Source organism: Tyto alba, unplaced genomic scaffold (assembly GCF_018691265.1).
Source record: "Tyto alba isolate M040663 unplaced genomic scaffold, T.alba_DEE_v4.0 Super-Scaffold_7, whole genome shotgun sequence".
Taxonomy (NCBI): Eukaryota; Metazoa; Chordata; class Aves; order Strigiformes; family Tytonidae; genus Tyto; species Tyto alba.
Window position 1 is genome coordinate 31906603 of NW_024881328.1, and position 6000 is coordinate 31912602.

At 39.4% G+C, this 6000-nt stretch overlaps 1 long non-coding RNA gene across 1 annotated transcript in view; it reads right to left on the reverse strand.

Annotated features, from left to right (window-relative positions):
- LOC116965825 overlaps window positions 1–4458 on the reverse strand; it is a 45736-nt gene extending 41278 nt beyond the window's left edge. The window contains exon 1 of the long non-coding RNA XR_004409691.2: window positions 4391–4458. This is a non-coding gene — a long non-coding RNA (uncharacterized LOC116965825). The remainder of the gene's footprint in view (window positions 1–4390) is intronic.
- Window positions 4459–6000: the final 1542 nt, after the last annotated feature.

Consider the following 6000-nt stretch of genomic DNA (forward strand, 5'->3'; position numbering starts at 1 on the left):
GCAGCAATTATTAGCACTTTCTGAAAAATCATTGTTCAGAGAATATCACATCTCTAAAGCAACTTGTTAAATCCACTGGTCAGAACTGAAGTTGTAAGTCAACAGTAATGGTCTTATGTCTGAAGGATATGTTTAAGCTTCATAAAGTCAGAGGTCCTGCACTTGATCTCCCATGTTTGTTTTCTGTAAGTGACATAATAGGGATCACATTGGCACTTTAGCAGCTATAATTGTTTGGTTTGGAATTATTAACCTACCCCAACTTGGTTCCAAGTCAAAGCTATTCTGGAATTTGTTTCAGCTTTCCTTTTTTGACCCGTAAAAGAGCAAGATATTTCCTTCTTACACCTAGCTGCCAAGATCCAAATTTGTAGTTTCTGTGTTTCCCTGGTAACAGCTGGTGATGTCATAAATTTACTAAGTGGTACAGGGAGACACTATGCTCTGTGCAGCCGTGAAAACCTGGAAGAGAACATCTAGCTGGCTCTCTGCCCAGCTGCCAACACCATTCACCTTCTCTGCCTGCCCAGCTCTGTTTCTGGATCAATTTGGAGAGTTCCTCAGAAAGCTTGAATCCTTCTTGGCAATGGAAGTGGAAGGTGTAGAAATATCTGCTCTTATTTCTAGTGCTTCAATCTTGAGTGTTTTGTGAGCTCAGTATGCTGAGAATTGTTTTCTAAGCAAGGTTTGTATCTGAAATGAAACTGAGTTTTTTGTTGGCCATCGATGTAGCTGTCAACCTGCCCAGAACTGGCAGCACGCTCTGCTTCCACACACATCACTGTTGCTAACAGAGATTAGTGAGGTTCTCTAGAGGTCAGTACCCATAGCACAGGCTGGCAACTGGTTCCTGATCAGTCTGGGTTACTCTGCCCAGCACTGTGTCATGCAGGAACATGTTGGGAAACGGTGGAACAAAGAGAGCAGGTATAATGCCCTTATTTCTTACCTGGAGAATGGCATCCAGAAAACATGCGTATTCCCAGCAGAATCTCAACACACACAAAGGTACTACTCTACTGTAAGTTTCACAACACTATTTCACAACAGAGTCATCTGCAAACATTACGGCATATGCATGAGAAGAAAAAAAGCTTTGCCCTCATCAAATACTAGGAAATAAAAGGAACAACCACAGAATTAGAAGCATAAAAATTCTGTTTCTGTGCTGTAGTTGCTTACTTCCTAGCATATACAGGCAATGGAACCGGTACTCCAGTCCTGAGATATGGCTTACAACTACTCTGAAAAGAAAGTCTGCTTATTATTGCTCTGGATTAAGAAGAAAGCTGTTGATTCTAATTCAGGGCATTTCTCCTTGAGGAAATGGCCAAGGGAAGAGAGTTAGTTCTGTTACAGAGCTATCAGCATGATTTGAATCTGATTTATCTAGTGATTTCAAAGCAAGATCCATCTTGACACAGTCCTTTGTCATGCTTCAGCAGGAAACTTTGAAGTAGGTAGAAAGTAAGGGAATTCTGTACATAAAGAACTCGGGAGGCAGTTGGACAGACATATTTCCCCGGGACTGAGAGACAAAATAGTTTTTATATTTTTCAAGGTCTGTACTCTTGATAGGCTAAAAACAAGTCTACCAGAAGAGATACAGAATTTCTGCAGAAGTTGCATTAATGCCCTGAGGAGATAACATTCTTTAGTTTTGTGCCTGCTTTGTACTTCTGATGTATCTAGAATCAGGAAACATCTGTGCACCACACTGCAGTGCCATATAGCTCAGATACCATAAGTAAACCCAGCTCAGGTGTCTGTATTTGGCTGTGTGACCCTTAAGTTATCTCTGTCATCCAGGGTTTTACTATGGGAGATCATTGGAGAGTTGTCCCTGATGTCATTTTCACAGTCAATGCAATTCACAACACAGAACCCATTGCCCATCTCCAGACCAAGGGCAGAAGTTTCACTGGTGACACCAGCTCAGCCAGACCACAAGAGTTACAGGAAAAAGAACGAGATGTAGATGAACAGCTAGATAACGAGAGCTTTTCCTTCACCATTTCATTGTTCAGATCCAGTTTTGACAACTGACAGCAGACTAGTTTCTCTCAAACTCCTACCAGAGAGGACATCTCAGGAAAGATCAAAGAACTGCACCTACTGAGAAATACTATCCTTGTCTACATTGGCTATTCCTTTAAGTTTGGTCTAAAGCTTTTTCAAAGGCTCTCCATCTGACAGCTGCTGCCTCTTATTTATCTCTTCCTTCTTCCCCTCAACTGACCAAATAGTGAGTTTCATTGGGATTCCATCAGCACCAAAAATTAATAAAGTGAAATTACTTTGAGAGATAAGACCCCTGTAATTTCCAGCCCCCTTTTTTTTTTTATATATGACTTTAGCCTAGAGCTAAGGTCTTGCATGAACCAAAAGAAAAACAAAACAAAAGGCCCCACAAAACCCAAAGTCCCTAGACAAATAAGAGGAATTCAGAGCATAGCAATGAACTCTACAGCACTCCCTAGAAAAGCAGCCTAGGAAGAATATTATTGCCAGAAAAGCAATCATCTTCACTACTGGTGCACAGTGAGGAAAAGAAAGCCCTAGGCTGAAATTGGTATTAAGCTTATTTTATTAATTTCTGTTATTAAATCAGAAAAACCGTGAAATACTTAAAAGGCCAAACTGGACAGCTAAGACCAATTATTCAGGAAAACATACTATGGGAGAGGAGGCTACTCCTTAATATTAGCAAGGAACATGGAGAACTGCCCAACTTTGATTTCACTGGGGATATGGAAGTATTGTTGGTATTTTAACATTTTCAGTATTAATGGCTAATGGACATCTCTAAACAGAAAGCAATTAAGATTTTAAGGGCCCACAAAAATGTTTTGTTAGCTTCTATAATAAACATCAGAGTACCTGGATGTTAGACCCAAGACTCAAATAAATATATAATGATTTCATTTACTATAAGAAAGGGTGAATTGTGTCTGCTAATAGAGCATTAAGAGCAGTAAAGCATGAAGTCCATCACTATGTTATGCTTGGAACTAGGTAATGGCATATTTTAACATCAAGTGTCCTTACAAGAGGTTAATGAAGTCAAGTTGTGTTTTTCAAAATAATTGTCAAGTTAATCTTTAGCAGTCTGACACTGGTGACATTGGAATGCAAGAATAAGGGGTCACATAACATTAAATAGCTGACTAAGGCATATTAGTTGTAGCATAAAATGTGTAAACAATGCATAAAATCTACAAACACTTCTGTGTATGCTTTAAAGGTGACACTGGCATGCCTAATAGTTTATAGGGAAGTCAAGCTACTTTTCTAAGATCTCTGTAACCAGTTTATCCTTCCTGATTCCACCAAGCACAGGAGATTTTAAGACAGTTAAGGGTGTTATCCTTCAGAAGATGACCCAGAATACGTGCATGATTTTAGTATAAACTTAAATCCTGTGGCTTTTCTTGTGTAAACTACAAGATTTCTAATAATAACTGCAATTGATGTCTTGTGGCTTTTTAGAAGGACAAGCCTATATAAAAAAACCCAGATATTAAATTGTGATGTCTTCACCTTTATGTAACAGGTAACAGCTTGATAGATGGGGCTGAAAACAGGGAGTCTGACTTCCTTATCAGCTGCAGTATTTTCAGAATGTGCCAACCCAAACCATTCTATGTCCTCCAATAGTCACAGACCTGCCCATAGTATTTTTGCCTTGGTGGCCACTTATTTTTTACTGTTCTAAATGAGAGAGATTTTAAAGCTTTATTGGTACTCAACAAAAAGGAGATCATTCTTCTGTCCCAAATAACGGTGAGAAGTGAATGGAAGTTTACTGAAAAATACCATCTTGGAGAAGTTCTGAATTGGTCTCTTGAGGTTTCTGAAGCTGAGATGCTTCAGATATCCTCTAAACTAAGGGATAAGTGCCAGATGTAAAGTTTGAGTTTCCTCATTTTTGTATTTTTCTCTAGTAAGGAGTGCCCCTATCTTTGTAATCCAGAATTTAATTCTTTACTTTGCCAGCATAAATTGGTTTTCTTCATGCATTGTGCCTGGTATGAAGACTGATACCAGCACAACATATCCTGCTCTCTAGAAGCAGCTATTCCATACAAAGAGGTCCTGTTAGCAGAGCTAAATGCTGGGATACGAACGAAAATCTGTTCCTGAAGAGGCAGTGGGTGAAGCGACACCATTCCTGTTAGAAGCCTCACATCATCATGAGATCTTTACTGAAAAGAGACTTTGTTGTCACTCTTTTATGGGTCTGTCTCCATTTTCCCCTCTGTCCCATCTTTCATCCATCATGTATCACAATTCTTGACACTTTGAGTTTATTCCATCAGGCATGTATTTACCCCCTTGCCTATGGACATGCACATGCATTCAACAGCTTAAAGAGCTTCAAAGCCCTTACCTTGCAAGGAACCCCAGGTCCTGCTGCTGTGTAGATCAATAGCCAAGTTCGAACAGGCAGTCAGGGTGACAGTCTCCATCCTTCAGTGATCTACGAAGAAAAAATGACCTTTGCTGTAAAACTCATTCATTCTCTCCCCCTTAAATGGCTTTAGCCAGAGGCAACTCTAAGTGCATTGTAAGGTTTTGACCTTAAAATAAGACTCACACTACTGTGATGCCAATCCACTCACGAGCTCACGCAGCAACTGAAAAAGTTCTAGCTCATGATGTAGTTACAAAGAGATGCTGACTAAAACCAGCATAATTCCTAACACAAACATTTCTTCTTTATTGTGCTCCCAGCAGTGGTATCTGTGTCCAGCAGAGAAGCTGTCAGAGCATTTGACAGCTGGATCTCTGAGTAAGCATAGTTCACACTTCTGTCCAGTACTGCATTTCAGTATGATCACATTGTATAAACTCTGCTGAGATCAACACTGTAAACCCCCCAAAACAAAACTGAGCCAATCACACTAAAAGCCGCATCTCATTTCTTATATACCTATCAATGAAAGCCACACAGTTGCAGGTACCTATGCGCCAAGGCAGTAGATACACACTGAAGATGCGCAGGGATTCTAGAGTCATTGGCACCAGTGAGGAGATCCAGTTGCTCTTGGTGTTGTGTTAACACAAGCTAACCTTGAAGAACATCTGATACTTACAATAAAGAGATTAGTCAGGGAAACTTTTAAACAACCAAGCATCAAAACACAGTTAAATCTCACTAATTCTCATTTGTGTCTAGGAAACTGGATTTTGTTAATTGGCAAACAACTGAGTTGCAGTGGGAGCCTGTACTTTATCGTGTAGTAATAAATTATTTTTAAAAGGTCATATTACATCTTCCTATATCATCAGCAGTCACAGCTACAAGAACATTAATAAAAGATGAGTTTGTGTTTATATGTGTATATATATATATCTATGTGTATTGATATACATACTAACATATATAAATTTCTTTAAAACTGTGCTCTTATCTGAGAAAAGCTCCACTTTGAAGCCTCAGGAGTAGAAGAAGAAGAGCTTTTTGCACAGAATAGAAGATAATAGGAGTTGTCTGTGGTAGTGTCATTCAGAGTCCAGAAGAGACACTTGACAAACCCAAATAGGTAAACATCAGTAAAGACAGAGTAAAGCAGGGCATTGTTGTTGCTTGGGGAAAGAGTGGCTTTCAGCACTAATTGTCACTAACTTCTAGCCTTAAGTCTCTGCAAGGAAGGACCAGCTCCCAACTATTTCACTTTTAAGTGTTGGTATACATTTTTCCCTGAGGTTCTTGCCCTTCTCTCATGCCTGCCACCATGAATCAGAATTTACTCCACTCAAGCAAAACCAAGGAGAAGAAACTCAGGCCATCCATTTGTTTTTCACGAAGAACGTTTGCAGTCATTCTTTACCCTTTTATGATGACAAAGCAATCTCAGAATTTAACTTCATCGGCTCCTTCACGTTCTTCAAATAGTGACATTTGACACAATTACAATAAGGAAGTTTAAAAAATAATAACGGCAGCAATAACAACCACATTCTGAGCTGGCCTCTCCTGATTAGGAAAATGTCTTC